Source organism: Leptinotarsa decemlineata, unplaced genomic scaffold (assembly GCF_025532065.1).
Source record: "Leptinotarsa decemlineata unplaced genomic scaffold, Ldec_3_MD MMD2_tig00003736_RagTag_RagTag, whole genome shotgun sequence".
Taxonomy (NCBI): Eukaryota; Metazoa; Arthropoda; class Insecta; order Coleoptera; family Chrysomelidae; genus Leptinotarsa; species Leptinotarsa decemlineata.
Window position 1 is genome coordinate 4,145,255 of NW_027412593.1, and position 10,961 is coordinate 4,156,215.

Here is a 10,961-nt window from a genome sequence, read left to right on the forward strand (position 1 = left end):
TCATCTTTGAAGACTCTCTTCATCTTTGAAGACTCTCTTCACAGCATTATTGGGTTTATAAATGACAATTGTAGTTTCGTTTTCTTTATTCAGCTTTACATAACGACCTATTGAAGATTTTGAAACCTTAAACTCTTCGGCTTTTCGGATAGAAAACCTTTTTAACGACATTTTTTAACATTTTTTGCAATTAGTTGGGGTCTACTAACGTTATTTTCACTCCGAGGCATCTAAAATAACAGTAAAAAGACTAATTATAAGTAAACTAGAGTAGACTATAGAAAATATCAAATGCTTATACCTACGGACATTCCCAAGGTAAAAAAATCAACCTGTCCCAAGGTACGAATTTCGCTGGTTTTTCCAAAAAAGTGTGGTTGAGTTTTTTATTGGAAATCCAGTATTTAACTGCTAAATAAGTTATTACAAATGTAGTTGTCACCTAATGTAGTAGTATTACTAATGTAGTTGTCACCTAATTATACTCATATCAGATTACTTACTTTAAAATTTTTCAGGAAACACAATTATTACGCATATTATGAAAAAAAACGCACGCGAAAAATTTGACAATGCACCGCAATGACGTGACCAGTCAAAATGGCCGACTTTGTGGAGTGCAATCGAATTGTTGTTTTACCGCTAGATGTCGCTTGAGGCAATTCTCGGGCTAAATTTTGTATTGATTATGAAGTTGGAGTACATGGAGTCCCGAAGTACAAGGATCTCCCCAACCTGAAATACATAAAGATATTATGTCTCTTATTGCAACTCTCCGGCTCCCAAGCTAGCTTCTTAGTTGAATTCACTTATCAAAGATATCACTTATCTAAACAATCCTCGTTCTCTGTTATTTTCTTTTGATCTCACTCAAAAGATGAAAGATATGGTTGTACCATCTAATTCTATTCTGTTGTCTTTCGATGTTGTTGATTTGTTTCCTAGTATTCCTCCCGAAGATTGTATTAGATTAGTTAGGGAGTTAATATTTAAATCAGATACTTTGTTATTCCATGCCCTCAATTTATGTTCTCTCCTAAATTTCGTTTTTCAACAAAATTTCTTTCAGTTCAATAATTAATATTTTTCACAGCTATGGGTAGCAATTTGTCCCCTCTTTTAGCAGATATTTTTATGGCTGATTTAGAACATATTCTCCAAATTTTTCTCTATACAATCAAATATTGTTTTGGTACATATATATTGAGGATTGTATTGTACTTTTCAACGATAATCATCAAGAAGTAAACCTTCTGTTAGATTTCATGTATTCCTTACACCCTTCTTTATGCTTCACTATGGAATTAGCAAAATATAATTCTCTTCCTTTCCTAGATTTATTGATCAACATTAACGTTTTCAAACTTGAATTTTCTATTTTTCTTCTTGCGACCCGTATTTCCATGCATTTGCAGCGTTTAATTCATTATTTCACAGATTATTTAATATCCCGATGTCACCTGAAAGTTTCGATATAGGGTTGAATATTATTAGAAAAATAGGTCATAATAATGGTTTCCCTGCTTATCTAATTAATAGCATCTATAACAAACACAGAACTAAATTTCTTAATCGTAGTTCAATTCCTATCAACAACTCCAATAAATATTGTTCTATTCCCTATTTAGGTAAAATATCACAAGATATTTCAAATATTCTCAGATGGTACTGTAATGATATTATTTTTTTTTTACTATAGATCCTATTTCCAAATTGATAGTCAATACTAAAGATAAAGTATCAATCTCCCATTAAACAGGCGTTTATGGTATTTCTTGTACACAACTACATTGTTCCTGCTCAGTATGTTGGACCAAGTGGTAGGAAAATTAAAACAAGAGTTTTTGAACATGATAAACTAATTGATAATTTCAGAAATCTACACTACACTATAGCACAAAAAGTTCGTTCTTTAATCACATCCTTAATTACAACCACAGTTTTGATATTGATTCTGATTTAGATATTCAACATGTTTACCAAAAAAGCACTTTACTCAAGTTACTTGAAATTTTTCAAAATAACTCTGCGCTATCAATAATCCTAATGTTATCTCTCTTAATAAACAAGTACAGTTTGATTGCAAAAAGTTTTTCAATTTCCTTACTTTTAATTGAATTTCCCCTGCCTTGATATTCCATAAACCCTTATTTTATTCATTTTATTGGTATAGTTGTACACTTGTTTGGTGGTCTGCTCCAGTTGTTTGACACCTTTTCTTCATTCCATGTATGGGCGATACATGTTTCGCATGGTGGTGCTGATCGGGACAATTGTTCTTCCAACCTTACTGATCTCCCAGTTAATCTAATAGAATTACTTTTAAAAATTATTGTAACAAACTGGCATGCATAGATGGTATGGGATCTGTTTGCTCAGAACACAAGTTGATATGTATGTGGTGGTCCTTCTTCTGTTGTGTTCTGTGTATGCAGGTCTCTTGTCACTGTTCCATGTCATCTCGACTTTATTTCTTTATATATCTTTGACAGTTGATTCTCATTTCTCATCTTATTCAGTTCAGATCTCTTTCATTAGAATTCGCTTTCATGTGAGGTTTTTTGATTTTGATGTTAATTACTGGGTATGAACGCTCTAAGCCTCCCATACTTCAGTCATTTATAGCTAGACGTTATAAACCTCCTTCATATTACTAAACATAAAAATTTTCATTACTATTAACATGTCATTGTGACCAATTATTCATTGGTAACATGTAATAATTTTCGTTTCTCCACTATAGAAATTTTCTTCTCCATATAAATAATGTTTTACTTCATTATATTAACTATTGTTATGTTGTTCTTATTTTATGGTGCAGGTGTTTTCAGTCGCAGACCCAACCTGCCTAGGAATCTATGCGACTGTATTTCAAGCGGAAGTTTACGCTATTGAATTGTGTGCGGAGAGATTGGAAGAATCCAACCTCATACACAAGTCAATAAAAATATTCTCGGACAGCCTCTTGATTGTCTCTGATCTGGATTCCTGGCCAAGGCCACTGTCTAAGGATTTATAGTCGGTCAACCACAATGTAAAAAGCATTGGATGGAGGTTGCCAGAGCCATCTATACTTTTTTTACTAGAAATTCTGAAATTGTATCCCGTAATGTGGCGCCTTCATCGGAAGGAAAGCCAAACTTTCATTGAAGAAAGTGCAAAATAATATTATGAATGAAATAATGTTGACCTGAATTAAAGTCGAGATATAGTTTGCATTCTGATGTTTGAAATATCAGATTTACTGAAAAATAACCAAGTATAGATATTGAGGTATATCATGATAGATGAAGAGTTTTGTAATTTAATTCCGATTTTAATAAAAATGGTATTTTGTCAAATATTAGATATTTTCACAAGATTCAAGATGGCGGATAAGCTAGGTGATTTATGGTCTGATTCCATTTAAAATTGGTATACAGGTGCTTTTTGAGCCATGATTTTTTACTACGTTTTTATTGACTCGCTTTCTTGTCTGTTTGTACTGTACAAATCTTGTGAAGTGAAATTTGTTAAACTTCTTGTTAAAATTTGGCAGATGTTCATAATTTCCGTGACAATGCATTACGAAATTTTTGTTACAGAAAAAGAAAACAAAATGGACGTGCTGTATGATTATGGTCTGATTCTATTAAAATTGGTTTGTGGGGATTTTTGGAGCCAGATATTATGAATTAATAGTCAAGATTACTAAAATCAAGATGGCGGCTCCAACATGGCTACGACTTTAGTGATTTTGATCCGATTCGATTGAAAACTGATATGTGGGGGTTTTAGGGATCCGGGATTGTGAATTTTTAGACGATTCTCAAATTTAAGATGGCGGACTATGGTTAGATTCAATTCAAAATTGGTATGTGGGGAATAAAGAGGTCGGAGATTAGAAATCTTTTGTAAAAATAGAATCAAATAGGAATTCAATGACATTTTTGGTTGTTGCCAACCCCAAAATCTCGGTCTCCGACCGCGCCTCTTCAAAAGATGTACTCAGCAGAAAGCATTCGTAACATATTTATGATGCAGAAAGGCATCTCACTATACACAGACCTCCATTATATTTTTGTCTATCAAAATATATATTTATCTTTTTTTTCGGGAGGAAAGAAAGAAATGTGGGAATCTTCCTAAGAAAGGAAGGAAGTAATCAATTTGAAAATAAGTAACTCTATATATGGATGTGTAGATCATGCAAAGAGGCAACTTTCAGACACAAATTGGAAGAAAGCCCTCCTGAATCAGCTACTTTCATATAAACATTGAATTACACGAAAGAAAAAAATTCTTTGAAACAAATACTTTCATATGAACTTTCGTGTGATTTAATGTTTATAAGAAAGTAGCTGTTTCAGGAGGGCTTTCTTCCAGTTTGTGTCTGAAAGTTGCTTCTTTGCATGATCTACACATCCACAGAGTTACTTATTTTCAAATTGATTACTTCCTTGCTTTCTTAGGAAGATTCCCACATTTTGTTGTATCAATATGGAGTAGTAGAAAGCCAAAAACTCTCGTTCTCAAAATTTAATCACTCCTAAAAATATAACCCCTTCAATTCAAATATATTTCTTCTTTCAATCAGTCATCTCAATGAAAGTAAATCTTTACTTTCAGACTTTTCCAAATTTTTTATGATTTCTATTCCTGAATGTTCAATATTCAATATGAATGCCCTCCAAAAGAAATATTCTCAATTAAAATTGAAAGATTATTGCGGAATTAGAAATTTTTCATCATAGTTTTTGTAATAAAAAAAATATTGTTTGGTCTGTGTGTGTGTCTGTATCAATACAAAAAAAAAGTGACATCATCAATGAAACCATATAAAAATAATATTCTGTTCATTGGTATAAAAACGAAATGATAATAATATAATTCTCATAAGATATTTATTCACCTTCAAAAAATGTTTAAAGAAAACATGTTACAATAGTCACACAACAGTTTTTTGTTTAGGTATGTCACAATATTGTAGAGTATTCTCAAACTAAAAAATATTGTAATGAATCTGAAGCCGGCCCTGACCGATATCTCAGTCAGCAAACGCATGACTCATCGCGAAACACCGCGAAAGTGTAGATGACTCCCGAAATCCCTAGAGAGATCCGGAGCGATCGTTGCCGATATAAAAAGGCGGCGCTTCAAGTCAGTCTGTCGGAGTCTGTACTTAGAAGGTGAATCGTGCGTTTAAAGAAAGAAATCTAACTGTGGAGATAAATTAAGCGTTAGTTGCTAAGTATTGTTTGTAAATTAGTTGTGGAAGTGAAATATTGTTAAAAATAAATTTGTTTAAGACAGTCAATTCTTTAATTCGATACAATTGGTGATCAGAAGTGGATTTTTAAAATAAATTTGTGAACGCTTGGCGGACAATCTTTGTATTACAGTGAAATTGACTATAAAACTTTCGCGCAAATATACTGCTGATTCATTGTGTTTCGCTAAGTGGACAGTACCGGATTACGGAAACATAAACTGATAGACCTTTCTCGCGAAAAATAGACTTGTGAAAATAAATAAGTATTTTGAACTCCATTAAATAAGTGGACATATTCAGTTTTGTGGAAAATAGACAATCAGAGACAAAATGTGTTCGAGGAAAATGCGCCTAGTTGACTTGAAAGTCGCTGAATTGAAGCAAGAATTGGAGGAGAGAGAGCTAGATTCTTCCGAAAAGAAATCTGTACTCCAGAAGAGACTATGGAATAACTTGATTGAATCAGGAGAAGATCCCGAAACATATTTATTCGAAGTTTCAGGGGGCGATTTGAGTTCAATAATGAGCAAACTCGAGTAGAACATCAAATCGCTAAAAGATGAACTTCAACAAAATTCGAAGAGTTTGAAAGATGAACTTCAACAAAATTCGTTAAGTCTGGAGGAGAAGCTTCTGGAAAAAACGAAGTGTCTGGAGGAGAAGCTTTTGGAAAATTCGAAGAGTTTAAAAGATGAACTTTAACAAAACTCGAAAAGTTTGGAAGATACATTTTTAGAGAATGCGAATAGCTTGAAGAAAGAGCTTTGTAGTGTGGCAAGCCTACTCGAAGAAAGGATAGGAACCATTGAGACAGAGATAGACAAAATCAGAGAGGAAATCAAAGGGGCGATCAAAGATGAAATCGGAGCAGAAATGAAGAAAATGGAAAAAAAGTTAGGCAGAGAAATCGAAGGCGGATTCGAGGCAGAAATCAGCAAGATGAAGAAAACAATTAACAAGTTGCAAAACCAAATCATTAATTCTGCCCAAACCACAGAAAATGTTTCCGAAAACTCCATTCCGGAACTGAAAGAGTTCAAAGCCAGTTCTGAACCAAGAAAGCTCTCCATGAAGTCGCCCCAGTTCGACGGAAAAACTCTTTGGGCAAATTACCGCCGACAATTTGAAGCTGCGGCCAGAGCGAATGGATGGAATGCAGGAGAAAAGGCGGTAGCATTAACATTGGCGTTGCGTGGAGAAGCAACGAATATCCTGCAAACACTATTCACAGCTGAGGAACCGCTGCCAGAAATCGGGAGAATCCCTACAGGAGTTTGAAGCCGACATTGCTCGATTGGTTCGTCTGGCATATCCTGCTACACCGGAAAATGTAATGTTAGCAGTTCAAGCATTTTTGGATGGACTCTGGAGTTTGAGGCTGGAAAACAATCCTGCAAGGGCCAGAGCAAAGTTCAAACTATGGAGGAAGATGGACAGGGTTCTGCTGATATTGAGGCCACTATTAGAAAGGTGATAGAAGGAGTTTTGTCTGAAAGAAAACAAATAAGATGCTGGAACCGTGGGAAAATTGGGAATGTGCGTAGCAAATGTCCAAGCATTCAAAGAACCAACACCAAATCAAGAAAACTAGAGAGGTTCCGTGAGAAAGGGCCTGTATCCAGCAAGCCTCCGTAAAAAACGCAGATGCCCTGTCACGGAGACCATGCCTCAATGACTGCTCACATTGCCGACGAGCAGAAGAGAAGGAAGCAGCTATTTGTAGAACTACAGCTGTAGACGACAACTGGGAGGATAATAAGATCAAGGAAGACCAAGAGAAAGATCCAGATCTTGGTTTAGTCATCGGATGGAAGAAAAGTAATCGAAGACCATCGTGGCAGGAGGTAGCAGGTTATTCGCCAGCGGTTAAGTCCTACTTGGCACAATGGAACTCCCTAACCTTGAAAAACAGGGTTCAGAAGCGGGTGTTGGAGTCTGAAGACGGTGCAGAAGAAAGGCGCCAGACAGTGGTACCCAGGTGCAGACGGCGGGAAGTGCTCAAAGAAACCAATGATGGAGTTACTGGAGGACATCAGGGAGTAACGAAGATCCTCCAGAAAGTAAGACAACGATTTCACTGGGTTAATTGTCAAGCCGACGTTAAGGACTGGTGCAGAAAATGTGCTGTATGTGCTGCCAGTAACGGACCTCGGATACGACTGAAAGCTCCAATGCGCCAGTATAACGTGAGTAGTCCATTTGAGAGAATCGCCATCAACATCGCCGGCCCGTATCCAGAGTCCAATCATGGAAACAAATACATCCTGGTAGCCATGGACTACTTCAGCAAGTGGACAGAAATCTATGCCCTGCCCAACCAGAAAGCGTTTACCGTCGCTGACGTCCTGGTAAGGAAATGGCGTTACAGCAATTCATGTCCTTATACTCGAACGGACAGAAGGTCGTACATGGGGTAACTCGAGAGGAGCCACAAGACCTTTTCAAGGTTCCAGTTGATTACGCACTAGCTCACTGCGTGGCAGAGGATCTTCAAATGTCCAATGGTATCGCTGTGGTATTCAAGAAGAAATTCGGTCAGCTCCAAACATTACAAGAACATAATCCAGAAGTCGGAGGAGTGCTACAGTTGAAGAATGGTCCGAGAAACATTTTCTACTTGGTGACCAAAAAGCATTCTCGAGACAAACCGTCGTATGAAGATGTCTGGAGGAGTCTTACCAGACTGAGAGACACGATGCTCGATCAGAATCTCGTGGACTTGGCAATTCCGAAATTAGCCTCTGGGCTCGACAGGCTGGACTGGAGAATTGTGAGGAGCATGTTGGAAACGATCTTCAGATCCAGCGGCATCAAGATTTTGGTGTATGGTAGGGGAGGTAGGGGAGCAGTGGGCACTTTTTTACATAAATATTAACAAAACTGTTATTTTTGATCATAATGAAAATTTCATTCCAAATATATTTAGCACTCCTATTTGGCAGTAACTATTGCTAAGAAAAGTTTCTTCTAACACATGTCCAAAGTGCCCAAACCTCCCGGTAGTCGGGAGGTTTGAGCACTCCTGAGGGAGGTTTGGACACTGTATTTAATATGCACGATATTGCTTTACTATACTACTAGGCTTATTTATTATATAACATTGGTATAAGAAATCGTAATACAAACATTTTTTCTTATCATAGACTTTAGAAAAATTAAACAATGTGACTTAGAATCAATACTGCACGATGTTGGACTTAAACTTATCTCATATTTGGTATGACCCAGAGAGGCTTGTCAAATTTATATTTCAAGCTGCCACATTTCATCCATGTCGTTGGTGTAGGTGATTTTGAGTTATTGATCTGGAAATTTCGATCCAGAACGATCACATCGTCTTCATCAAAATATTCTTTCGATTCAACGAGGGCTTCCTCAGAAACGGAAACATTTTCGACTTCATCATCATTGCTAATCTTCCTGTTTTTGATTTGGAAGTAAATTCATCAGCAAGCTTTGGAAATGTTTTCTGTCCAGTATTGTTAGAGCTTTTTCGGTTTTTGTTGAGCTCTTTGACCTTATTTTCTCTTTGTTTTTCTTTTTTTTTCATTTCTATAAGTTTTTTTTCGGGTGTGTCCGACAATATTCTAGTTTTTTTCTTTTTCCCTTTTTCCGTTTCATGCCATGCAATTTTCTGGGGCCAGCCTTCGGATATGGTCTTACTAAATCAGGTGATACATTCACAGTGCCCCTAGCCTAGCTTCTAGATGGAGATTCCAAATGAGATGGCCCAGTGACTTCCACATTTGAACTTGTACGATCCTCTAGACTCTTATTTTCTTCTGTTGACGTCTGTTCCATGACAGGTTGATCTGAAATCGATTGTTCTGTAGGAACATTATCCTCTTCCGGCAAGCATCGATCAGTGACAGAAGAACAAGCGACTTCCTCATCGGAGAAAATGTTTGAATTTAATGGCCATATGCCAGGTTTTTCAAATCCCCTTTGAATATTCTGCAACTTAAATGCAAGTGTGGGATGGCTTTTGCTGCTAATTTTAGGATTTCATAAATTGTTACCGTTTTTCCAGGACTGCTTACCATCAAATTTGTTACAGCAGTGTTATAATAAGTTTTGAGTGGTTCATAGACAGTCAGGTCTAGGGGTTGCAGTTTATGGCTGCAGTGCGGTGTGAAAGTCAATAAAACAATGCCTGATTCTTTACAAAAATCGAGAACTGGTACTGAAATATGCCTCTCGTGATTGTCCAGCAGCAAAAGAACTGGCGAGCAAGGCGTTGATTTTGCGAAATGGTGCATATATTTAAAAAAATTTGGTGCTGTCATCCACCCTGAAGGATGTGCTGCCCATCTGATCTAACAGGGGCATTATTTAGCATATATGTTTTGAAATTGACCCGTGGGAATATGAAAAAGGGTGGTATTGAGTTACCTGATGCATTAATACCGCAGCAAACCGTTACAAGCGTTCCTCTTTCAGCTGATGTTACTTGCCCAACTTGCTTAATGCCTCTGAGAGCAATCAATTTCTGGGTTCATTGTACCTACTGTTGATAATCCAGTTTCGTCTATATTGTAAATAGACTCAGGGCCAAAGCGATGCCGTTCATATACAGTTTTAAGATTTTCAAAAAATTCTCCGACATTTTTCTTATTGAAACTTTTGGCCCGTGAGAGACTGGTAGCTTCTGGTGTCCTTATCGAAAGCTGAGGTTGTCTTTTAAAAAATCCCCATATCCAATCTTTGGATGCAAGTTTCTTCTCTGTCCAGTTATGTTTTTTTTTCAATGGCAGTGGCGTATTCGTAAACCAATTCGCGTGCCAGTTTTGACAGTCCATGGTTTAGTTTAAACGATATTACAAGATATTCTGCAATTTTTTCTTCTTCATCTTTCGTGAATATTTGGGATGATATAAATTTGAAAGAAATATCTTTCACGGTGCTACCCTGCTTGATGTGTCTTTGAAGGTTGGAACTGGGTATATCATATTCAATCGCAGTAGTTTCAATTTTTCCTCCTTTAGAAATCTCTTCCAGTTCACGCAAAGTAACATCTTTAGGGATTTCGCGTCGCTTATTTTTCTTTTTAAATGAAAACGGCATTGTCCTGAAAAGAAATGATTAACCATTCAATCCAATAGGCATAACAAGAAAGCACAAAAGTATGTCACCAAATTACACTAAAAATAGAGGGAGCATTGGGCATGCCCAAACCTCCCGCCTATCTGCATGCCCAATGCTCCCCATAACCTCACTTTTCAAATATGTTTGAATAAGTTTATTTTTATCAAATGTTGAATCATAATTGACAGGAAAATATAATCTTTAATTAACACAAAAGAAGAAGATAACACAGATACTTACACTCTCTTGCAGATTTCTTTTTTATGTAACAAACCGTTAGGCGCATGTAACTTGACAACTAAATGGAATGACAGCTAACGCTTTTAATGAGCGGTGTTGCCGGTTATTAAACTATAGTGTTGTGGTAGAAAACAAAAAATATCTTGCATAGGTTTTGAGAAATAAGGGGGTGCCCAAACCTCACAACTGCCCAATGCTTCCCTACCTTTCTTAACCATCTTCCATGACCGAGCATAAAGACTGTGGGATGTTACTTCCATCGAACTTCACAGTGCAGATATGGAGAGTCCTGCAGGTATCGACACATGCCAAGGATGGCATTTCGGGGCGAAATATCTTTAAGAGGGGGGCAATGTAATGAATCTGAAGCCGGCCCTGACCGATA